We start from the raw sequence: 26,067 nt of genomic DNA, 5'->3' as shown, positions 1-26,067 counted from the left end.
ATTCAATAAATATTTGTTGGATGGGTGGATGGGCAGGTGGGTAGGTGAGCGGATGAGTGGAGAGAGGGGTGGAAGGAAGGGGGGCGTGAACACACAGGTTGACAAATGCAGGACTTTTAGGAAACTGGGAATAGGCTAGCATGGCTAGAGAGGAATCTAAAGATAAGTAAAACAGGTAATGGATGTTCTTATATTATTCCAAAAATCCCGCTCTTTAATTCACAGGAATTAGGAAGCCTCTAAGGTTTTTGCAGTCAGAGGAGGTCTTCCAGAATTTTACTTTGGCAGCTGTGTAAACAGCATTTGGGATAGAAAGATTGGAGGTAAGCTGACCAATTAGGAAACCACATGTAATAATAATAATAATAGAGAATGTGAATTATTAACATTTATTGTATCATAAATATATAGCAAGCACTGCACTAATAATGTAGTTGCATTAGAGTTCATTTAATCTTCACAATAACCATAGGGGTGAGGTGGTATTACTATGTCTATTTAATAGACATGAAAACTGAAGCACAGAGAGGTCAAGTAACTTGCCAACATCACACAGCCAGTGAGCAATGGAGTTACAATTTGAACCCAGGCTGTCTGATGTCACGCCCCATGCTCCTAGCCACCATTTTTATGCTGTGATTACTGTTACACTCAAAGACAGTGGCAGCAGACAAGGAAAGAAGGAGATCCCAACATGAGGAAAAGCCATCACATATGGCTCCAAAATGTGTAACCACAGCGAAAACAAAGGAGGGGTAGGATCTGGCTCTTTTTTTTTTTTTTTGCGGTACGCGGGCCTCTCACTGCTGTGGCCTCTCCCGCTGCGCAGCACAGGCCCCGGACGCGCAGGCTCAGCGGCCATGGCTCACGGGCCCAGCCGCTCCGCGGCATGTGGGATCTTCCTGGACCGGGGCACGAACCCGTGTCCCCTGCATCGGCAGACGGACTCTCAACCACTGCGCCACCAGGGAAGCCCAGATCTGGCTCTTCTTAGTGTTTAACTTTGTCTCACACAAAATCTCCTGGATGGCGTATTCCTTTTGTTGCTATTGTTAGAAACTAAGCCTTGTAGTATTTTTTCTTCAGGTAACACACCACAGTGTCTTCACACACGTGCCTTGCTACTTCCGTCAGTTCACCCAATTTGCCTCACACTAAATGAGGGGGGCCCAAAAGACAATTACAGAGAAATAGGCAGAGACCCACCAACAGTAAAGATGATGGACGTGTTTCTTAGGAAGTCCGAATAAGTACTTGGGATTACTCAAGCAGTGTTAATTTCTCTGGGTGTGCCTCACCTTGGCCTTTCCAGTTCTGATCTTGGCCGTGGGTATTGACAGATCCTGAGCAAGGGTCGGTGCTCCAGACTAGGAGCTGTGGACATCAACAGAAGGTCCTGGGCTCATGGAGCTGTCTCTGCTTTAGGTCTTCCGTTGATCTGATCACAAGTCCCTCTTTTATTTCAAACTGCATGTCTAGGCATGTATGCTCTCTTGCTTCAATTCGGGGCCGACACTGTGGTAATTGTAATTTTTTCCTTTGGTATGCATGTTCCAAACACCCCATGAGTGTTCCTATGGGGACATAATTTAGTTGGACATATTAAATCATGTCATCGGCAGTCACGAGCCAAATGAATTATTGATCAATGGCTGTGAAATCAAAGTGCATCTGCAGAATTACATTTGGAAGCAGGGATTCATTTGCAGTCAACTTTATTCTGGAAGGGTTCCATCTGACTGAGCACTGCCCAGAATGATCTTTTCAGGACTTTGCTTCTCAGACTTTTAAGTATCTGTATTATGTCTTCGAAAGGGCCTTGCAAACTCTCAAGTAAATATAAGTGCTTTAGTGATTATCATTTCAGGTGATCGCCTCTTATTTAGGAGGTGAACTACACAAAAGGGTTTTCCAGCCTGTATATTACCAAACCTGACCACCCTCACTCCTACCCAAAATGACACACCGGCACCTCCACCAGGATTCCTCAGCTTCCGTGCAGTGATGCTGTGGGCGGCACCGGCTCCAGGCACTGCTTCCTTGGCTTTTCTTCCTGGTTTGAGTTCATCTTACCACATATATCCGCATACTTGGTTCCCTCACTTCTTATGCATCATGTGACTTACTTAATCATCTCAATCCCATTAGGCATATGCATCATGTGACTTACATCTCAATCCCATTAGGCAGCACGATTACCATCCTCACTGGACAAGCAAGGGAACAGAGAGGGTTAGGAAATTTCCCTGAGTTGCACAGCTAGTGAGGAGGAGAAGAAAGATTGGAATCCAGGCAGCCTGAATCCAGAGCAGGAGAGCATCCCCGACTCTGCCCACAAGAGGCAGAGGGAAGAAGTGTGTAGGCGATGTTTGAAGAGCCTGCCTTGCTAGTTTACAAATGAACCACGGAGTGTCGGGGTAGAGCGTGGCCCCACAGTCACACAACGCCCCCCCCTTCTCCAGTTGGTGCTGTGCAGACTCAAACGCAGATCATCCGGGGCGTCTCAAAATACAGATTCAGACTCCACGGGGAGGCCAGATTCTGCATTCTAACACACTCACAGGTCCCACTGATGCAGCTGGCCATGGACTGCACCCTGGCAGCGAGGTTGCGTGGTTAGCTCAGGATGAAGGAGGGTGAGCGCGTGGGGAGGCGGGTGCATCAGTCATGTCTCAGCAGGAAAGAGACGACACGCTCAAGGGGCCGTGGATGAGCTTAATGAAGAGCCTGTTCACAGAGCAGGGGGCGGCGCAGGGAAGACCAGGACATGGGCCATGGCAGGAAGCCTTGCCCAGGTCTCAGGGGCATGAGGCGGGAGTTCCAGCCATGGGAGGGGGCACCCACGGTGGGCACTGGTGGCCTCAGCCGCTGCCAGGCACAGCCCAGCAGGGACGGAGCCTGGGAAGAATGACCCCTAACTCTCTCTCCTCCAAGTTTTCTGCAGGTGTCTCTCCTGGTCAAACCCAGCCCTGACGGCTGAGCCCAAGGCACGGGTCAGGCCCAAGAAGGACAGACGATGGTTCTCGAAGGGAAGAAAACTGAACGACTCATGCTGGGGACTGCCCACCACGACTGACCGCCTGACGAAGGAGGAAGGATCAGTCCAGCTCATTCATTCATTCATTCATTCATTCATCTAAGAGATATTTTCTGAGCACCTGACACATGCAGCGCCTCTCCTAGGCCATGGAGAGAACGTGTCGGCTGAAGCAAATCCCGGGTCCCCTTGGACCTTACACACCCTGTGTCGGGGGCAGGGGAGATACTAGGGAACGGATGAACGTGTAGTACAATGTGAGGCAGTGCTGTCGAAAGATAAAGCAGGGTCTGGGAATGCAGAGGGACAAGAGGTGTTCGCACAGATGAAGCAGCCAGGGAGGGTGTCTACAAGGAGAAGACGTGTCAGTGGCGGCCTGAATGACGCCAGGGGACGGGTGGTAGATGCAGATGGAGGAGACTTCTAGGCAAAGGGCAGCAGGGGGATGAGGGCCCGGGGCACAGCTCCTGGATGGGTGCAGTAGAGAGGAGGGCGCCAGTCTGCTGCCATGCCCCCTGCTATAGGACCCTCTCCCCGTGGTTGGCTGGTGTGGTCTTCTCGGGATGCTGCTCAGCTCCACTTTGGCCTCTCCGTGTCCTGAAGCCCTGGTTCCGGGGCCCTGCACCTCTAATAACATCATGGTCTCATGTGGAACCGCAAGAAGCCCGGCATCCTCTCTTCTGTGCCTGCTAATGGCCTTGGAAAGCTGGAATGGATGGGGGTCAAACCCACCTTTCTCCAAGGCACATCAGACTCTCATCCCAGCTGGCCTCCTGCCTTCAGAAATCTCTGCACCCAAAAAGGTAACAGTCTCCACGACGGAGCACATCTTTAATTGTCAGAGAATCTCTAAGGAGCTCTCCTTAGCACCCTCCCCAATTCCACTTAGACAGTAGCACCAGGCTGGGCCCAGGGATAAGATACAGGGAGGAGATAGAGCTCAGCAAGCATCTACCAAAGGATGAACTGCAGGCCCCTCGTTCACAGACACTTCTATCAACTCTGAGGATGCCCTTGGAGACCTGCCCTTGACTTCAAGGATGAAGACACCATCCTCCACCATGGGAGAAAGGAAAGGCTCTCACCACCACCACCCAACTCTGCACTTCCCAGAAGGTCAGCCTCCAGACCTGCCTTTCTTTCCCCATTCCTCTTCTCATACAGCCTGGGGCAAGGGGGGCTGAGCCTGGGGACGAGGGGGGCGGGTGACATTGGTGGGGCCTGTGGAGGTGTCCGACCCCAACTTCTAGCACTCTGTTAGAATGTGGGAGCACTTACCCTGTTTTGTTTTCTCCCCACGGGTCCTAATTGCACGAGAAAGGCCCCATGCATCATCTTACTACAAATGAAACTAGCACATGTCCATAGATGTACTTGTTAACAACTCTGGTGAAAAATGTGGTTTGCAAGAGGCGGCTGCACGTTCTCATAGAAATGAGACTTGGCTTCGGGTTTTATTGTAATTCTCACCTTTGCTGCCACCATAATCAAGTCTCATTATAAATCCTGTGTATTTAGTCTTCCGAAGGGCCTTGGTCTGAGGGATACACAAATATTTTTGACGATTGTGACGCAACCCCGTATTTGCCAGACAGGCCATGGGCATGTAGCTAGAAGCGTGGCTGAGACCCCAGGTCCTTCCTCCTCCATCTGAAGCGGCATTTCCTCCAGGAGCCCGTGGAATTTGGGAAAATGTACCTGAAGGAGCAGAAAGCGTACGATGCCACATAGTCCGTTACATCAAATAAACAGAGGCCTCGGAACAGGTGACAGATGTTGCTGTCAAAATACATGATCGTGATCACTGAGCTGACAGCGTATGTATCGGTGAGATTGACATATGAGGTTCCAGTCATAAAGTTTGGGCGGTTTTGTACAAAATGATCAAAATAGATGTCATTTCTGCCAGGGCCCCATCTCCCCATATATTGTTGGAAAGCATCCCATTGAAGTTATCCTGACAACTCTGAGTGGGCTTTGCTTGAAGCAGATTTTATGACCTGCAGATTCCAAGAAGCATCGATGTCCAATTTGTAAATCATCTCGCAGTCCGTTAGACATGTTCCCAAGCACTGCACCCTCCTGGTCTAGAGACAGATGGTGCTTATGGAAGGACCAGTTTGACAAAAACATCGTTCTGCCGACCATCACCTTGGAGGAATAGAGCCCACTCTGAGTCTGGGCTGCTGATGGCATTATAATAACGATCGTAATAACACACATCTTTGTGCGCCCACTGCATGCCAGGCACTCTTCTAAACACGGTGTGTGTTATTTCACTTAACCTTTCAATAGTCACACAGTGCAGATGCAGATGAGGAAACTGAGGCACAGAGACGGATAGGAGACAGTGGCAGGCTAAAGAGTTGAGACAGTGGAAAAAAATAGAGATGGAGGCCTGCTATGGCTGTTTTAACTTCTATTCCATATTTCTAGGATTGATTCCTTATCTTTTTTGCTGACCAGTAGAAAACAAAGGCCATTATATTGTACTTGCCACACGAATTTCTCAGGTGTTCACACACGGTTCAATTTCACTCTGTGGATCTAAGGATAAGATTTCTTTAGGGAACTCCACACCATGGCATTGGCCACATAGTGCTACAAAACAAAGAAGCCACATTTGCAATAGCCAAAAATTGCTTTGAGTAGTAAAGCGTGACTTTAATAAGCTCTCAACGTTGTACTTGCGTGATTTACAATGGACGTTTCCTAACCGCCATTCCTATAGCTAACACCCTGGCAAAAATTTTAGGGCCTAATTTTCGTTAGAGAAATGATTTTCCTTTTGGCAAATGGCCTCTAAAGGAGAAGAGGCGTTTGCATCAATTATTTGACCCTAGAGACATAGTATTGATCTACAAAATGAATTTTAGAAGGGGGAGAGGCAGGAAGAGAGAGAGGGAAAAAGAGATTTTAAGTGACTTGCACGCAGTGAAGCCAGAAGAGCGTCTTGGCCAGAGGGAGAAGAGAGCTTCCTGTCCTGCCTCCAGGGCAATCCCATCTCACGCTTGTTTTTTCACTGCCTATTTATACAATGTTACCGAACACCAAGTTCCGTTGTATCTTATTTACCTACTGAAGTAAAGCCTGTAACGGCGGAAGTGAACACAGAGGCGTTGCTTAGAAAAAGCCCCATTTGAACAGCTGCGGACTGTTCGGGACACTGGACAAAGCCAAAGAAAAGCAGATGCCTCACCCAAAGAGTTAGAGGCTGTCCCGGTAGGGCTGTGACGAGAACGGAGTGACCAAGCGAGGTGCAAAAGAGAACGGCCCCCCAGATTCTCCTCCGCTCTCCAAAAGCATCGCTGTGTGCTTTCCAAGCTATAGTTCAACACGGTGGAATCCCTGAAATCGAATTCCAAACAGTTTGACTAAAGAGAACATACCCCCAGTTTCTAGAACCCAGACACGGTGATCTGCAGGCTGGTTGTTTGGCCTTTACAGGGACCTGGTTTCTCCTGTTCCGCACCGCACCATGCATATTACAGAGCCTACCTGAAAAAATACATCGATTCTGAGGTCACCCATCAATAAATCAACTCCTGCAGACAAGACACAGACAAATGAATGCTACAGAATGCCTGAAAGGGCCTTGACCTGGCCCCCCTCCCTCCCCACCAGCCATGTGACCTTCCACCCCCCACTGAAGCCCCTTGGGCCTTGTTTCCATATTAAAAAACTGACTTATTTTTTTAATGTCTGCTCCATCTGTGTCAGGCTTGGTTTGTCTCCTGCCAGTTGTAAGTATCAAATAAATTCCTGATGCAAAAGCATTGTGTGTGCTGCACACCCACCTAAAACTGCCTGTCTGCCAGATAGGCTCCCTTTCAGAGCCCCTGTATGGTGAGCTAGGGATATTTGACTATTTGGGCCAATAGAATGGGTAGAAATGTATTTTGCATGTAAGAAGGATATCAATTTAGGGGCCAGAGGAGGGGCTATTTGGGTTGAACTGTGTCCCACAAAAAAATCATCATTAATGACAGGGGGGTGGGCGCTGAAGGGGCAAGAGGACGAAGGCAGCAGAGATGAACTCAGGATGGGAGAGAAGAGAGCAGAGCTCAAGCTCACGGGGGTGCAGCTGCCACTTAGTTTTAAGGAAAGAGCGGGGTCTGTGACTTCCACACAGAATAACAGAACTACTCCTGCCAGCATCACCCTCGCCTAATCTCGGGGCTGGGACGCAGTCCCAGAAAAACCCTGTTCGAAGACAAACCTTTGCTCCCGCGTCATAATGGCTCATTGGCAAGGCTTCTTTGGTTCTTATCAGAGGGCAGGCCTCACAGGGATGGGGAGAAGGCCGGGGTAGGAAAGTGAGAAGGCCGCACAGGGCCCTAAAGTGACACACAGGAATGCCTCCACCAAAGCCCCCAAAGGACCCGTGATCCACAAACAACCCTTCTAAGGATTCTCACATGAGCTTTCCTGCCCCAGCATGTCACTGGTTCTGACAGAATCCCCGCTAACTGGGTGAGTTTATCCAGGTCGTTCTATACACGTATATCCAGCATCCGGTCTGAGCTGGTTTTGTCCGGGGCCATGGGGCCTAACAGGGTGGAATCTCCTGGGATTCATACCTGAGAATGGACACAGGCCCAAGCAGGAAGGAGACCCACCAGCAGGGCCAGGCACAGGGATGAGGGGACAGGACCCCCGTGGGAACTGAGAGGCAATCCATCGGGTGGGTGCACTGTCCTGGGCGTCTGGAAGGCGTGCAAGGAGGTAACCGTCTCGATGGGTGATGGATCCCAAGAAGGGGGGTCGCAGTTGGCCTGTCAGCCAGGAGCAGGACCTCAGCAGACACAGGGCGGGTTGGGAGGCCACAAGCCAGTGCCAAGGGAGGCCCCAACCAAGGCAAGATGGCACCGGAAGAGCCAGGATGCTACAGATAACACTTCGAGGACTCAAGGATGGGGAATCAGAAAAAAAACAGAGACCAGTCCTGGGCTCAGGAACAAGGCAGAATCCAGGTAGGCAGTCCCTGGAGGCTGAGTTCCATATATATCTCCACTCATTTTTAGATTCTTCTCCCATATAGGTCATTAACTGATTCACTTTGCTGTACACCTGAAACTAACACAATTGTAAATCAACTATACTCTAATAAAAATTATTTTTAAAAAGTGAAAAAAAAAGCAGATAACAGAAAACACTAAGCAGAAAGTTAACCCATATTTCTTTCCCTAAAAGCAATTGAACATTAACAGCCTGATGTATAAACTTCTATATTTTTCCTATGCATATATATGCACATATATTTCTGGGTTTACATCTATACTTATGTAAATTTTAGCCCCCAAAATGGAGTAACTAACCCCCATGGGCTAGTAACATAGGTATACTACCAGACTCTTTCAAAGCAGCTTTTTGAAACCTAACAATATATCATGCATATTCCCTATGTCAAAAAATATTGATCAATATCATCATTTTAAATGATTGGTATAATATTTATTTTATACATCTACCATAATGGGCTTTACAAATCCTCCATTGGTAGATATTAAAGTTTTCCCATTTTCTTGAATTTATAAATGGTGCTGCAGTAAATATCCTTGTATGTTAGTTCCTTAAGTTCCTAAGAGTGAAATCATCAGATCTAAGCCCATTTTTAGTTATCTGTTGCCAAACTGAACTCCATGTAGCAGCTCATGAATATTTATGTGAGAGGTCCAGTCTCTCAACGGCTCTGGACCTCAGGGTCATCTATCACTTGGAAGTTCATTTGTTTAGACCATCCATAAGCGGTCTCGGGTCCCCCACCCCCTTAGTAAAATCTCAATAAAACAGACTTGCACATTGTCAGGAAACATAAAACTAAGATCTTGAGAAAAATGTATATGTATTTATTCAGAGAGTTAATTCCCTTCCAATTCTTACTTCCATATTAAAATCTTTTCTTGCTATCTGTTAATACTCTATTTGAATAGTTCCTCATAATTCATATCAATGGACCATCAAAATAAAATCTACTAGCATACAAAAAAATCGCTTTACAAAATCATCAATATTACTGTCAATATTTAATCAAATTTAAGCAGAATTAACAGTCATGGCCTTGTCCAAACACAGGCACTGGATCACGGTTACAAGATGAGAAGCACGCAGCTGTGTTGTATTTAGCTGAGGACCGCTTTGCTCATCACACGTAGGCATAACCTGTAATCAAGGGTGAGGTCACCCAACACATAAGCACAATTACTGGGGCGGGGGGTGCTTTCTTCTTACAGCAATATCTAACTAATTAGGGTTTTCCTTGAGGAAAAAAGAAAACACATTTATTTAGACTTTCAAAAAAGATATTTCGTCAAGTCCCAAAGACTGGGTGTTACGGACAAGAATGTTTTTGTTAGGAATGGAACACTGAGTAAGAACTGGCTAAGACAGAGATGGAAGAATGCAGGCTGAATAAGGGACCATGAAGTCTGTGAGCTCCCTGACTTTGGGTGGAGCTGCACCTACAGCAAGCTTTCACAAACCCACTGAGATGCATCTAATGGTATACTTTCAGGGGAAAGAATCTAAAACACAATCGCTCAGGGGCCAGTGACATCATAACAGGTCAGCATTCTAGGGGAGAGAGTTCTTCAGTTAAATAATTAGGGAAACAACTTATTCAATTTCTCTCTCTCTCTCTCTTGAATATTCACAAAGTACATTACCATTTTTAAAGACCAGAAGATGCCCTTTGATTTAAAAAAACCATCTTTAATTGTCTTTACCCCATAATTGTTCAAAATCCCTTTGCTGAATGAACACCTATTATAGTCTCATAGAGCATCAATGTTTCATGAACCATAAACTGACCTGAATTGTACATATGAGCCCATGGATACCAAATCTATCCATCATAACTAGTGATGCAAAGGTAAACTGGCTCTTCATTAAAAAAAAAAAAAAAGCCTTTGCAGTGTCTGCCAATTTCCGTGGTGTAAATGCTCCCACTGTAGCTGATTTGAAGGAAGGCTGTGCTTCACAACCTTCAAGGAGTTGTCTAGGCTATTTCTTGAAAATTCAAGGTGCTTCTAGCCTCCTAAAGAGCAAGCCAAACTCTGAAACATGATCGTAAAGTAAACAAAAATCATCTGTCAACCTTGACACAGCTAACATAGCTCTTGGGAAAACACAGGACCAGATTAAATCTTAGTGAAATGGTGAATGAATTAATTTCCCCCTGACATACCTGGTGCTGTTCTGGTGAATATCTCTACAGAAAGAGATTAATATCTCTACAGAAAGAGATTAGAGAAGCAGAAGAAAGGCAACAAAAATCATCCAAAGGATTAGAAGAGCTTCGACGTGAACGAAATATAGAAATATGAAGTTTGGAAATATGAAGACTGAGAAGTGAGCTGATTGAGACCTGCAAAGGCATTAAAGTATAAATAGAAAGGGAGAACATTAAAAAAAAACTACCATGGTTGATCTCTTCCACATGCTGGTGGGAGACACGCAAATATGCACACAGCCAGCAGGAGGGTGACTCAAATCTAGCTGGGAGAAATTTTTTAGAAATGAGTAGGACTCATTCCTAAAAAGGGTGGGCACTGAGAGAAAAGCGGGCAATGAGAGGAGAAGGTTAATTGACCATTGGCCAAACCAGAAACAAGGAGGCATCAATCAGTTTCACAGGAAGAGATGCTACAGTTCTACAGAAATCGTTGCCCTGCTCATCTCTGAGGTGAGAACATCACAGGGCAGGATGTCATTGCCCAGCCCCTTCCTTCATCTCCCTTTACCTGCAAGGCCAGGCCAAGTGACACTGAGCTGACAGAAGCCAAGCTTTCCATTGAGAAGGTGAACATTTGGGAAAAAGCCTGCCTTGGATGTTCCCAAGACCTACTGGGGAGGACCATTATGTCTCGTCAACTTGCCGGGGCCAAGAAACTTCTACTGCTGGCCCTGGGGAATTTAAAAAGGAACACTTCATCTTTCAGCCTTCCCTGGCCAGGTTCAAACTGTAGGGTCCAGGACTCAGGAAAACTGTTTCTAAAAACACATCACATAGGAATTTTTTTCCCTAACCAATGTGTAAGCAATTTGGGAGCAATCAAACAATACAGGCTTCCTACTAAGAGAACAAAAAAATTCTGGACCTGTGCATGGGGATGGGAGATCCATGTTATCGGGACCTGCCCAATGAGTGTCTCACGTTGACAGGGTGTCACCGGTCACATGGAGCTCAGCTTCACAGAGCCTCCAGGGACATGGCCACTTACTGCACAAGATGTTCATGCACCACAATTAGAATTAAATGAGCATATGGCAGGAAAAATCTGCTCACAGGAAAAAAAAAAGAAAGAAAACTAATATCACAGGGAAATGGTACAAATTACACAGAGTGGTCCGAGAGTCTGTGGACACAGCAATGCCAACCTGAGGATGAAGAGCTGGGAGCTGCCCACACGGTGGGCCACCCCAGGGGAGGATGCTGTGTGTGTGGAGTTCAGACCACTCGTGGCTTCTGACTGCAACTGAAAATCCAGCTGTCCTGTCCCTGCTGACGACTGTGTCTCTTACAAGGATTTAGCAAACAAGGCTCCTTGCTTTGAAGATTAAATCCTGTTAACTAGGATTGAAAGATACTTCACAGAAAGGGAATTAGCAGTCAGCTTAATTTTTACCTTGACTTATATTTTAGTTGCTTTGGCTTCAAAGAGGATGTCCTTGAAAGGCTCTGCATCATGACCCGTGGGTCATAGCATCAGAGAGCACCCAGGCACTTCCTATAAAGGGGCCGAATGATCACGTTAATGGGCCCTCATTCGTTAAAGGAAGGCTTCAGGGCTTTACAAATGATGCCCTTTATTCCTCTAGTCACCCTGCAAGTATCAAACCACCAGAGGAGTTTCTGATCTCCATCACTGGCCAACTTTGGCTCTAGCTGAACTGTCCAACAGAGCTCCGGACTGCGACATCTGCATGCAGGCATCCTGGCTCCAGCGAAGAGGACTTAGTTATTAAATCTGACACTCCTTTGGTCCAGTTTTCTCAAGTAAATAAAATCTATTTTGTGGTGCTGGTTGCTAGTTCAAGTTCCTGACAAGGATCTCACAGATTCACCTCACTAACCACAAGAAAGGTGGAACTCAACACAAGCCAGTAACAGGACCTGGAAACTGCTTGTGGTAACTGCTCTCTAATTAGCCACACCTCCAGTAGGTATGCCCCCCTGCAGTCCCTCTCACCTTGAATCTTGGCCCAGCTGGAGTAGCTCATAAAATGTGACAGAAGCATTGCTGTATGGCTTTCAAGGCTTGGGGGCAAGTTTCTGCCTTTGCCTCTTGAAAGGCTGGTTCTGGAGAAAGCCAGGCCCTAAGCAAGAAGTCTGGACACCTGGTACCACCATGCTGTGAGGGAGCCCTCGCTGGCATGTGGAGAAGCGGCATGGAAAGATGCAGGCAACCGCAGCTGTTCCAGCCATCCATTCGAGCTGGGCGCCAGGCGTGAGTGAAGAAGCTGTCTGGGACCCCTGCCCGGTCAAGACTTCAGATGAATTCCAGTTCCAGTCACCCTCCGACGGCAGCACTTGAGAGACCCCGAGAGAACTGTCCAGCTGAAATCAGCCAAGCCACAGAGCTGTGATTTACAGCAACTTGTTATTACTTTAAACCACTAAGTTATGCAGCAAGAGGTAGCAGGACGCATGTTCCTCTCATATTTCAAATCCAAGGTTTGGATTCCAAATAACGTCCATCAGAATGAAGGAGGGTGAAGAGGCAGGAAGTGGGTTCGTGTCCTGAAGGAAGAGGGATGCCGGGAAAAAGTACCACATGAACCACCATCATTACCCGAGTGCCCAGACAAAACTCACCTGTGACCACAGTTCCCCTGCGTCCTCCTACGTTTGCATAAGTTTTCCCATTTGCCCAGAATACTTGCTTCTAAACATCTGCTGGAAAACTCCTTACTCATCATTTAAGTTGCAACATTTGTGCCCCATCCTCCAAGAAGCCTTCCCAACCCGTTCACATGACCGTTCCTCCAAATTCTGACTTTCTCTGTCTTTCCACCACGCTTCTTTAGCAACTGTCACCATCTCATGATTGCCTTTTGCATCTTTATCTCTCGAGGGCAGGGATGGTCTCTGTATTAGTTTCCTAGGGCTGTTGTAACAAACAAACCACAGGCTGGGGGAAGACCGACAGACCTGTATTGTCTCTCAGTTCTGGAGGCTGGAAGTCCGAGGTCAAGGTGTCAGCAGGATTGGTTCCTTCTGAGGGCTGAGAGGGAAGGCTCTGTCCTTCCTGCCTCTCTCCTTGGCTTGTAGATGGCCGTCTTCTCCCCGTGTCTTCGTGGGGTCACCTTCCCTCCAGGTGACTCTCTTATAAGGACATCAGTCCAATTGGATCAGGGCGGCCCTAGTGAGCTCACATTAACTTGATTCCCTCATTAAAGACCCTCTCTCCTAGATGGTCACATCTGGAGGTACTGGGGGTTAGAACTTCAGCACATGGACAAGGTGGGGGACAATTCTACCCATAATGGCATCTTATTCTTCTAGGTGTTTCCAGCTCTCAGTGAGTAGTTCCTCTTGGCAGGGAGGAGGAACAAGCAAGGCCAGAAAGGGAGAGACAGGTGAGGAAGGAAAAGGGAAGAAAAGAATGCCTCTGCGTGTAGAGAGACAAGGAGAAAGTTCAAGAAGAAGGGTGTGGGCAGGTGGCCAAAGTCTGTGGTGATAACTCCAGTGAAAGGAGAAAACTACCCCATCAGAGTTTCCCACTGCTCTGGAAAGGTGACTCCTAGGATGCCTATCACCTGGAGGAATAAGAAAGAAATAAGATCATAAACAATGTAGAGAAGACCAGTGGTCAATGTCGGGGGCAGGGGGAGGAAAGATGTCGGCAGGATATGAAAAGTGGTTCAAAGGCTGGTCTATGAGGCAGAGAAGAGAGGAGGTAGAGGAGAGATGCTGGGAACGTGACAGAGAGATGCTGGGAACATGACTGAGAGATGGAGTTTCCAGTAACACTTACTGCACGTCTCACGTAAAATGCTGGCAGAGAAATAGATGAACTTTAATTCTGCTGCTTTGATTATTAGAGTAGACAGCGGTTAGAAGAAATAGACAACAGGAAATAGAGAAATAGAGAGGCACTAAGTGGACGAGCACCTAATTCAAAATAACAGAATTTTCTATGAGCACAAAATGGAAACATATCTGTACAAACAGGCATAATTTTAGGCACACAAATATATTTAATTGCAGCACAAATGCACTGGGGTGTAGGTTGGCTGCATTTAATTGAAAATAATATCAAGAAATAGTCTTAAATCACTTTGCCTAACACAACATAAAGAATTCAAATATTTTAAAATGTGATGAACAAGATGGGAAAACCCAGCTTCACCTCTGAATTTAATTCTATCAGAGAAAAAAAAATTAGTTCACATCTAACGATCACTACATAAATAGAAAGATATTTTATAAACGCAGCACCAAATAAATGTCTTGATGTCTAAATTTTCTTCCTGAAAATATTTAGGCTGTAAAAAAATTGTTACAAAAATATTCCTACAGAAAGACACAGTTTGTTATCTCCTTGTAAAGGGCATTTGATCACCATAGATGTTTCACAGTATGGATACAGCTGTTTCCAAGTCAGTTTGGAATGGGTGTCATGGTTGCTTTGTAAACAATATATTTTTTAATGAAACCCTACAGTCGGCTTAGGGAAAATAATTCTCTACCCAGCAGTAGCACATGAAGAGAGCATTTGAAAGTTTTTAACACTAAAATGAGAATAGACTCTCCTCCAGGTATCCCGGTGCTGGAGTAACCGGCACTTAATACAATGCAGCGTGTGGCTAGAATATTCTTCCAGCTAAATATAGGCCAGAAGTCAAGAGAGGCAGGGAGTGGGGAGAAGACAGTCGATGCGCTTAGAAGTTCCTGGTTTTTCGTTATTGAAGTGCTGTCTGTTCACCTGCTACATCCAAATCAGAGCGCCCGGCTTGGCCCTTGTGTTGTGAACAGGGATTGTCTGAGCCGTGGGCAGCTGGATGGCTCTGAGCCGTGGGCAGCTGGATGGCTCTGAGCCTCTTCTCTTGTCAGGGATGCATCAATCATCTCCAAAGATGTCAGCATCTGCCCAAACCATTTTCTATTAGAATAAATGGCAGATGGTGGTGTTTTTATATTTAATCAGCTCCACCAAATGCAGTTTCATCTCTTATAGAACGAGACCATCTGCAACGTGTAGGTGTACAGATCTCACTAAATGCCCGCTACTGAAACTTTTCTCTGGGAGGTAAAGCCATACATGCTAACGTTTGTTGACACGAAGTACAATAAGCCCGGAAATCCTTTAAAATAAAGCCCCATGTTTTTCATAAATACTCACATTTAATAATGCTAAATATTTATGGTTGGCATGCCCTTCATAGGAGGTTCGCAAGGAAGGTTTATGTTTCCTGCCCAGCATAGCTTTCAACCATGTCTGGAAGCCTCTGGTTCTAAACTGTGAAAATACTCTCACAACAAAAGCAGTCCTTTTCTTTGCCTGTGAATCAGCTTGACGAGCACTTTACCTTGACTTTGACGTGCCCTCTTTCAGGGCAGGTGAGCTGTGGCTGCCACCTTGAGACACACATACACCCACAAATACTCACACTCACACATGACCACAACACCAATATAAAATATCCCTAGCACACACACTGGTGTATCACCACCTGGGGTAGGGGGGGTCTGACCAGATGTAAAAAATGGAATACTTATTTCTAAATGCTTATTTCGAAATGCTGGCAGATGGGACCCCACTTTGTTGGCCACAGAAAGCGGTGAGCAATCTTACCTCCAACCGTAGTTTTTACATTTAATTCCTTCTAGAATTGGAAGTGAGGGTCAGCATAACAGGGGTCTAGAGAGCGAGCTCTGTTCCCATGGGGAGGGAGTAATGGCTGCACCCCTATGCCCCCAGGATAGAAGAGTCTGCCAGTGCAGAAGGTTCTGGAATTTTGGGTCTCATTGTAACACAGGAGGAGAGCAGTAAACCTCTCCCCAGACACAGGGTTACTGGGGAATCAGCAGGTAAGACATCGTCCAACCTGATGGTGTCATTAGGTTATTATCTTAAACTTTGACCAGCTCCAGACTCTCAAAGGGCAAATCCCTTTGCCCGGCCCCCAGGACTCTTCCAGCCCGGCCCCAGCTGCTCCCCTCTCCCCTCTGCTTCATGGACTCGCATTCTTCAAGGAGCACCTCAAAGACACTTCCGCTGTGCAGCTTTTCTGGCACACCTAGAGCCACCCCTCCGAGGTTCCCTCTGCTCTTCATGTTTGCTTGCAACTGAATGTCCCAGTTACTTGGTTACCATTCTGTATCCTCACTTCACTTCGTATTCTGCTTTCTTCTTCTTTGTATTTACTCCTTTCAACTTCTCATGCTAACCTAGTGCAGAGCAAGGCGGTCGGTAAAGGTCTGTTGAATGAATGAATGCATTGCAGGCATCCGTTATCTAGAAATACCGTACCTGAGGAGAGTAGAGAAGGACAGGGCTTATTTTCTTTCCCCCAAATCAACAGAAAGGAAGCAAAGTAAACAGAAAGAGAAGGATGGAAGGAAGTGGAGGAGGAATGAGGTGGTGCCTGAGCAGCATTCGGTTGGTGAAAAGTCAAACAAAAATTAAGACCCCTATAACAGAAGTGGAATACAGTGTATTCCAAGATCTTCGGGAAAATGCACTTGGCATTAAGCAGCTTCCCGTTGGTTATAACTGACAGGACATCCAATAGACATCTCAAATGTAATGTGTTCCCCAAAAAAACCCTATTACCCAACCCTCCCACCCAGCCCCTTCCTTACAAGCCCATCACCAAAATCAGGTCTCCTCTTGTTTCTTCTCTCTCAGGAAACAGCCAGATCACCACCAGCTGCTTAGGCAGGAACTTAGGAGCTGTGGGTCCTGCGAGTGGGGACCCCAGCACTGCACGGCCATCAGGCCGATGCTCACCCCGCCTATGACACCAGCCCGTGGTAGACACTCAATAAATACCATCAGCTGACTGGCGGATTCTTCCAATATAACCAGTATTTCAGTTTTCTGTAGATGAGCCACTTAAATAAAAGTATATTGAGGGGCTTCCCTGGCGGTCCAGCGGTTAAAACTCTGCACTTCCACTGCAGGGGGCACGGGTTCGATCCCTGGTCGGGGAGCTAAGATCTCCCATACCATGTGGCAGACCCAAAAAGTAAAAAATAAAATAAAATAAATTTTAAAAAACCAGTATATTCAGACTTTTGGAAAGTTCCTACCTCTGATTCCCTTGGCGGATACATTTCATCCTTCTCATCCCATGGCACTAAAAATGGTGTCTAATTCACGGCCGCATGGTGGCTCACCTGAAATTTGTCCAGGTAGTGTCTCTTTCTGAAGATCATGGGCCTTTAGCCTCTGTCCATTCAGTAGACAAATACTTGCTAAGGAGCTTCCAGGACCCACTGGAGGCATGTGCAGACAGCTGGACTCTGGGAGGGCTGAGTGCGGGGGAGACAACCACGGGGAAGGGGCAGCCGCCAGCCTTGGGAGAGATCAGAAACCTCCCCAGAAGGGGCACTTGAAGGACCTCAGGGCATTTCAGGAAGGAGGCGTGGCCCATGGCCACAAGGGAAGATGTGAAATCACTCAGGCCATGCATCCACGGGCCTGGAACTTGACAGTGACAGATGTGTGTAACCACAGCTCAGTTTCTACAGCAAGTGCCCCTCAAATGCCCCCAAGTGAGCTCCATGCAGAGCCGGCCTGAAGTCCTCAATGTCATGACCAGCATTTCTTGTCAGTAGGAGTCACAGGAACCTGTCACATGCAGTCTGTTCCTGCAGTTGAGGAAATAGGCCCTTGTGCCATTCATGGACGTTTAAGCAGAAATTCAGACATGAAATCTCTTTGAGAATACAGAGCTAGAAAAGATGAGGATAATAATGCCTGTCTCAAGGTGGGGGGATCTTTATAGCTCCCTATAAACTGGGATGTTCTCTAAGGTCACACACAGGATATCTCTGTCTTTGTCCTGGACACCAAGAACCTGGGACTGATGTGATGTTAAATCCAAGGACCGTTATCACCCTTAGGTTCAGTGACGACGCAGCTGCCCTGTGCTTTATTCCCTCAAATGTCTATTTCTACCCGATTTTTGATGAACTTACTGTGTTGGTGCTGTAGTTGTTTTGGCTGGTTCGTTGGTTGGTTGGCTGGTTGGTTGGTTGATTTGCTGTTTGTTTGTCTGTGTGTGTATGTGTGAGTGTTTAGGGGTAAGTTGCTGCAGATTCTTTTGCAAATGGAGTCATATAATAAAATTTAAAGTTTGGAAGTTGATCTCTTTTCACCTGGGTATGTTTTAACAAGATGGAGAGAAGAGTAAATTCACTGTCTTGATAACTGCAGTGAAAGGGGCCCCTTTACGCACTGGGAGTCTGTCTATCATGACTACAGATGCCCAGGCCTTATGGTGGGGGGGTGGCAGTGGGGAGGGTCTTCTGCACCCGCTGAAGGGAAGAGAGGTCAGTCAGTAATCAAATGAATTCTTAGCAGAAGAAATGCTGAACAGGAAGATAAAACTCCAACCTACTCTATAAACAATTTCGGTCACACTAAAGAAGGAAGAAAATAGGAAAGAAGAAAGTGCTTGTTGGGAGAAATCAGTAAATATTTAATTGATAAAATGGGCAAACATATTTTGCTTAATTTGGAATTCACGATGATTATTCTTTCTCTTTGGCAGACAGCAGTTGTTACTGCCTGCCCAGCATCTCTGCTCCTTACCTTCTGATACAAATCAGCCTCACTATCCCATTCTCTTGGTCACGGGCACCTGAGTAAAGCTGAGACCGGGACAGACCATCCAGATCCTTCCTTGGAATTTTAGGTCTGGATCAGGTCCTCATCTGGGGGGCAGGGTAAACCTGTAGCCACTGCCTTCTCACTGCCTAAAGGAAGCTCATCTGCAGGCCATAAAAAGAGAGATGTTTCAGCAATTATTACTTGAGTTTCTGTCACCTACAGATCAAAGAACCCCAACTAGCACAATCTCATCTTACAAGGCAGGAGAAAGAGGACCAGGTGGGCAAAGTAACTTCCCGAGGTCACAGCAAGGAGACCTCAGGACTCCCAAGGCCCGGCCAGGGCCTTCCTGCTGCACCAGCTCCCCTGCATGGGCTGAGAGGCGACCAAGGGCCTGTGCTCAGAGTGGACCCCCAGGAAGACGAGTGACCGGCATCTTTCACACGTCCCCTCCCACCCCCTCCAGCCCTTCTCCTGACCACTCTTGACCTAGAGTCACGGCAACAGAAAGACTAGGTCGCTCCTGGAAATCTCTTAAAAATGCCCCAAACTGAGAATCCAGCCATTCTCTTACTGCTGCTTCTGGTTTGTACGAATTAACACATTTCTATGCCTTTAATGAAGGACTTAAGTCATGAGATCCTGCATTATTTAAACGGTGCTTCATGTTTGCCTCAATCCCTCTCTTGCTAAAATCTCCCCAAGTGCTTTGCAAAAATCATAGCTGAGCCCGGCCACGCCCTTCACGAGGAAGGTGAAGATGGAGTGGTCCTCTTAGCTGGACACAGACCTGGCATCTTGATTCACAAACGCCTTGGGCTCAACCCCTGACTTAAGCACCAGTTAACTATTGTGACATGAAGTCAGTCCCTTCCTGCCCCAAACCTCTGAAAATGGAGAAAACAGTAATGCGTATTCTGGACACTATTGTGAGTATTCTGCAAAATCATGTATTCACGGCACTTAACACAGGTCTTGGTACATCTCGGGTCCTCGGCCAATGTTTATTTCCTCCTCCTTCCTGTCTTAGCTGATTAGGAAAAGAATGTTTCACATGATCCAGGAGCCTACCTGCTCCCTGAGTAAGTTACACAGAATTATCTTATCTTCTCGTACGTAAATATACATACGATGAATGGTGTAACATTAACAGCATAATGAATATTCTAATTACGGCTCTAATGTTAAAGCTGGCATCACACATTAATCCTTAGGGAATACCAATTGCCAAGGAGGTAATTACCAGCCTGTTTTGGGGCACAGTGAGAGAATCGAACTTGTGAAATCAAGGAGCCATCACACTTTTCAAAACACAGGAGGAAATCTGTTACAATAGAGAATGAACACACACACACACACACACACACTCACACTCACACTGGCCCTTTCCTCCCAAGCCACTGCCATATCATTTCTCTTCTAATATCACTGAAGGGACAGAGGAAACGAGTGCCGTGAATTTAACCAGCGCCACTGACGGAGGATTTACGCGGGCTGGAGGCTGGCTTGGACATTTCCCACGTTTCTTGGACAGCCCAACAAGTGTTTTTAGTAGCATACTCCCGTTTTGTGCATGGGGGTCTGAGGCGTGGAGAAGTTAAATGATGGTAACTATAACCGAAACAAGAGCTGACACTCCTGCTTCTGTTTCCTACGGGCTACATTTCCAGAGCCATTTGCGTGGGTTATTGTCACTGTTCCTACCCCAGCTTTCAAAACGGCACTCATACTCAGCAAGCGTCATACAAGAAAACAGTGGTGGAGCCAGGACCTACCCCCAGGTCGTTGCTCCCACAGGGCAGACGGAAATGCTGAGGAACACTGCCCACTTGCTCAGGCTCACACGGGTCCGTGTCAGGAAGCTATGACTCAAAGCCCACTCCATCAGATACCAGCCTATACCTTACGCAGGATATTTCTGGAGTTCAGCATTTAATTTGACATAATCTCTTGTGTTTTCCTTGGAAAGAAAAGAAACATAGGAGTAGCTGGCTGCAAAACTGAACCCATGAGTGCCGAGCCAATTAAAAGATTTCTGTTAAGTCAGAGCAAAGTCTTCTCTGAGGCACAAGAGGTCTGTCCCCAGCACAACCAGTATCCAGATCTTGGTCAATAACTCAGATGGGCATAAATACGGTCACAGCTTATGTTTATGGAGGACATAAAGATGGGCAGGAGAATGTATAACAGATCGGGAAGTTGGGCTGAACAGAAACTGGTCGTGACATTGACTCCAGCTCTACCAGGGACTGTGCCACTTGTGTTGCCCTGTTTAAGTCAATGGGGTAAAACTGAGGGTGCCAGTGTAAGAGCAAATGCAGAACTCTGCAGGCAGGTGAAAGAAATCAGGGTGAGGAGAGAGACACATGGCCTCATGGTGGCTCCTGGGGAAAAGCCCAGAAGATCGGTTCTCTGCAAATGTAGGCTGTTAGCAGCAAAGCTTCTCCTGCCCGTCCATCCAGAAAGCAGTAGACGTCAGGCAGCCTTTGATCCCAAGCTGGCCCTGAACCTGGGAGCTAGCAAAGGAAGAAATCCAGAAGGTCCAAAGATCAGGGTCTTTCTGGTGACCTTTGGCCAAAAAACCATCCCCTTTCTTCTCAGAGGATCCAGAGCCAGGAGCAGGTGAGAGCTAGGACTGCAGAAGGAGGTGGAGACCAGTTCCCGGGGGTCTGCAGGTGTCCCCTAAGATAGGGGAGACCAGCAAAGGTGGTAGACGGATGGGGTTTCAGTGATATCACGCAGGTGCAAGTGTGGAAAATGCATGGGATGGTAAGCAGAACTGAAGGCAGAGAGACAATTAGGTGATTTGAATAAGAAAGCCACGCAAGAAGCAATTCAAGAGATCTGAAGGATGCGAAATTGATTAGACTTGGTGATTGACTGGCCAGAGCTCAAGGGGAAGACAGACTTCAGGGCAACTCCCAGGTACTGACTTGGGAAGCTGGCTAATAATAAAAATTTGTTTCAGCTCAATCTGAAAGCTGACAGATAATTAAAGGAGACTCCACCACCACTGGTGATAGTATGACGTATGGGGTATCCGCACTTTGATACAACACTCTGCTAATTTCTGTATATCACATAGTATTTTCATTGAAAATACTTCCAGAAGAAAGGAGAGCGAAGGCAGGAGATGGAGAAGAGGGGGTGTCTATGTGATCAGCATTCCACATGGGGCAGTTGTGCAAGTTCACTACCGGCAAGACCAGCTGCCGGCCAAGGGCTGGATCCCGGCCACCTCGGCAGGAAGCAGCCTGCAGGACCCGACGGGGCAGAGCGCTGCTTATATTCTGACCCTCAGATGTTGAGTCAGATCTTAATGGTAAGGGTCGGGTGTTACAGGTGACACGCTGTACACCAGGGACCAGAGAACCCATCAGTGAAGGGCCTGCAGGCCATTCGAAGCAACACGCATTTTTGAAATCTCCGTTGAACTTCACCTTCCCAACCTCAGATCCTGGATTCTAACACGTGGAAGGGCAAGCCTGTCCAAACCATGTAGACAGGGACAAAGGCAAGGCTTTGTCTCCCCTCAGGGCTTAAGCAACCTCACTTGTCCCCTCCCATGCCCAGAGCCCACTCCTGCCCTCAGGCATCCAGGGGCAAGAAAGGTCCAGTAGCTTCAGCCTTAAGCGGACATTGCACCTGCTCAGTGAAAAAAAAAGTGGGTATGGCTCTATTGTAAGCAGACCAGACTGTGCACATGGGGACCACATGGGCAACGCATCTCTGAGCCCGTGCTTGGACTTCCTTTGGGGCCGCAAGTGAGAGGGTTTCACACCCACAGAAGCCAGAGGCACTTTCCTCTCTACGCTATGTCCTTGGATCTCCCCCAATCCATAATTGATCCTGCCATGGATTCCCTCACTCACGGTTTGTTTATGTATCATTATTTACCTAATGCACTTCCCTGACAGGTGGAATTTCTGATCCACCACTGGTCGGGGAGTTAGTATGTGGAACAGGCTCAGACACAGAGCCTTGCTTGGTGCAGAGACGACTGGAGAGGACCAGAATTAAGCCTGGACATTTGCTGGAGCCATCGGAAAAGAGAGCCCCAGCTTAAGCAAGACCCACGTGGATGTAAGTGTGGGGCTATGTTGTGACAGCCTGAAGCAAAGGCCCAGAGGAAACCAGAGCCAGAACACAGATCAAAGGGGTCCCCCGATGACACCGTGCCAGCCCCAGGCTCTCCAGGCCCGAACTCCCAGGTCATTTCTGTTAATTGAGCTAATAAAGCCCTCCCCAATCCTTTCTTTTATTCCAAGCCTGCTTTGATTAGGTGTCCTGTCATTGCCCTGGAAGAATCCTGACTAACAGACCACTGACAGTTCACTGTCCCCATCTCCACAGAAGCTCTTAAAAAGTGTAGAGAGAACCCACGTGCATCATTTCTGTGGGATAGAGGACATGCTGCTTTGCATTTTTCTCTACCGCCTTCCTGAATATATCCTGAGTGCCTCAACCAGAGTGTCTGATTCTACACTCTCCTGGGACTCCTGTGGCCTAAGTACTCAGTAATAAATGCTCAGTAAGTAGAACCTTCTGTGTGTACCATCTAGCATAACCTTAGATGTGCTGCCTTCGTTTTCAATAGAATTTTTCCCCAAACAACTACTATCCGTCCCTGCCTTTGAAAGGCAATATCCCTCAAAATAGCCCCACTCATTCTTTCAGTCGCTATGTATTTTCTTGAGCACTTACTATGTGCTGGTGCCGTGTGCCGGTGACCCAGGTATCTGTGTGACAGGGCTCCTGCCTAGCTGGAGAGGCGAACAGTCCAGATAACATACACATGCCCGGCAGTGTAAGAAAGATCAGGGCAGAGCACGAGGGTGGGAGCCCCAAAGAGGAAGCCCCAATTCTGCAACTTTAAACTATCTGCCTCTCGGCTTCCCACGCAGCACTCGAGGGTGAAGATGTGTTTATAGACAGGAACACACCAGGACTGTTTGCATCAGGGAACAAATGTTGAAATCCATCTGCCATGGCCTCCACTGCAAGGTGAAAAAAAGCCTAAAAATACAAGAAAAGGTAAGCACTCCCATCACAGCATAAATGAATAGGTTTGACAAATGTTCGTAAAATTGCCAGCCTGTTATCAGAGGCCACAAACCTATGGCTCCACTCACGTTTCCATGGGAAAACTTCTAAATGCAGGAGAAAAAGGCAGCATTGCAGTTTCACAAAAATATAGCTGCGACCCCAAAAGTGTATCATCTCAGCCTCCCAGTTAACCAAGTTAAAGCAATCAGTCTTGATATGCTCTCTTCCTTCCTGGAAATCCTATAGCAAAGTCACTCAACACATACTTAAGAAACACCTGTACATGCTAAGTAGCCTGCTCGGTGACAAGGATACACCAGTGTTTGTGGCCAGAACTCTTTTATCTGGTGGCTGATCAAATCAGGAAGCATTTTTTGATCACTTGCTAAGAACTGTGACCAAATCTATCATTTATGTAGAATGCTGCAGTAGCAGCAGTTGAGTTCTAAGACAGTTAAATCTTACATTGTTTTATTGTGTTTACAGTATTTGCCTACTTAAGCCTCCACTTTGGGGAAGGACCAAGCTTACTCTTAGGGGTCCCCCCCATCCACTCTCAAGCCAAATGGCGAGGGTTGGACTGGCAAGCAGCCCGACTCCCAGGGTGGACGGAGTGCTCAGGCCTGGGCCATTGGACCATTCTGTCACTCTGGCACAGCAACTGGATAGAGGGACAGTGTGACCCGTACAGGCCAGTTAGAACCAGAACATCAGCCTCCAGAATAGGGGAGGAAACTAGGACACTGCAGTTTTCTTTTCTCTGTTTTATTGGATCTGGGGCCGTAAAGCTGAAATTGCCTGAACCCACTGTGTGGAGAACATGCAGCTGAGCACGAAGCCACAGGCTGGGAGACACAAGGTCCTGATGGTTTCTTAACCCATTTCTCCAGGTCTACTCATGTAAGCCAAGTGGCCCAACCCTAAACTTTTCAACTGCATGAATCAATAAACTCCCTTCTTTGGCTTAAGCTACAGAAGAGAATTTCTGTCTTGCAATCAAAGCATCTACATTAATGATGTGTTGAACTCACTTGATTCTGGGGTAATCGATTAGGGCAAGAGCCCTGTATCTTCTCCTGTATCCTCCACTGGACCCAGCACAGTGCTCCCCAGAGGACCCACTGAGTCAGTGCTTACAGAGAGGATGGACAGTCCAGGTCATGACATTGAAGGGTAATTCACACGCTGTTCACCAGGCAGGATCCACACTTCTACTCAAGGTGTTCCAGCAAAGGGTGTCAATGACAGGGCCGGGAGAGCCCCGGTCAAAGCTGGTGCTCAGCCTGTTGAGTCCTCCCAGCATGAGCAGACTCTGGGGCGCTCAGCTCAGAGAAAACTCACAGGATAAGGATTAAAGCAGATGGTAATTTCCTAATAGCCATAATAGCTGCCAGCCATTGAGCCGTTACCATGAGACAGAAGCTCAGCTACACACTTACACGTCTCATAGCTGTTCCATATTATGAGCTTGGGAAAGAAAAAAATCCCACATCCATCTCCACCTTCAGGGAGGGTCATGACAGCCAACGATGCTCTCCAAGCAGATGCCATCTGCTTACGCAGCCTAAGCTTCAGGGCCCATCACTTGCCAGTGCCCTTCCGAGGCCCCACATGCTCTCTTCCCAGACGTGGGAGGAAGCAGCACCTTCAGCCCCTCCCTGGAAGAACGCAGCTCAACCCCAGCCTGCAGGCCTCCCTCTCTGCCCTAGGGATGGTCGCGGGGATGGACCGAAGCTTCAGGTGGCAGCCCTGTGGCCACACTGGCCAGCCCACTGCCAACAAACTGGCCCAAACTGTGCATCCAGGCCCCAGGTCTGACCATCAGGAAGGAACCGAACAGCAGCCATCTGTCCTGCGGATCTTGCTCTGTGCTTGGGGCTATCACAGCCCAGTCGGAAGGGCCAGCTGACCACCAACAGCTCTTGAGCTTGGGGACCAGGGGTGCAAGGACCTGACGGAGCTGCTAAGGTAGTCGTGCACTAGCCCACACCTGGAAGTGTGAGGCTGCCCTTCTCCCAGGCCATTCCGGGAAGCAGCTCTGCAGAAAGTGTCACCACCAGCATGGAGTCCCACAGCTGAAAGAGCCCTCCCTAAACCGCCAATAATCTGAAACAAGTATCCATCATTTACACCAGGAGAAAGACTGGATTCTCTTTCTACTCACTAGACAGAAAATAATTTTATAAAATTTCTGTCCTA

General features: G+C 47.3%; 1 long non-coding RNA gene across 2 annotated transcripts; it reads right to left on the bottom strand.

Moving 5' to 3' along the window:
* Nucleotides 1-787: 787 nt before the first annotated feature.
* Nucleotides 788-18,090, bottom strand: LOC117203277 (uncharacterized). Of its 2 annotated transcripts, none has more exons than XR_004485971.2 (5): nt 17,385-18,090; nt 11,665-16,515; nt 7,618-8,113; nt 6,427-6,582; nt 788-5,584 (listed from the first exon to the last, which is right to left on the bottom strand). It is a non-coding gene; the product is annotated as an uncharacterized LOC117203277 (long non-coding RNA). The 2 variants fall into 2 exon arrangements; XR_004485973.2 differs by having other exon boundaries at nt 6,536-6,582.
* Between the last annotated feature and the right edge of the window lie 7,977 nt (nt 18,091-26,067).

This window comes from Orcinus orca, chromosome 13 (assembly GCF_937001465.1).
Source record: "Orcinus orca chromosome 13, mOrcOrc1.1, whole genome shotgun sequence".
Lineage (NCBI taxonomy): Eukaryota > Metazoa > Chordata > Mammalia > Artiodactyla > Delphinidae > Orcinus > Orcinus orca.
The sequence above is the reverse complement of the archived record's forward strand: the minus strand, read 5'-3'. Positions and strand labels throughout refer to the sequence as shown.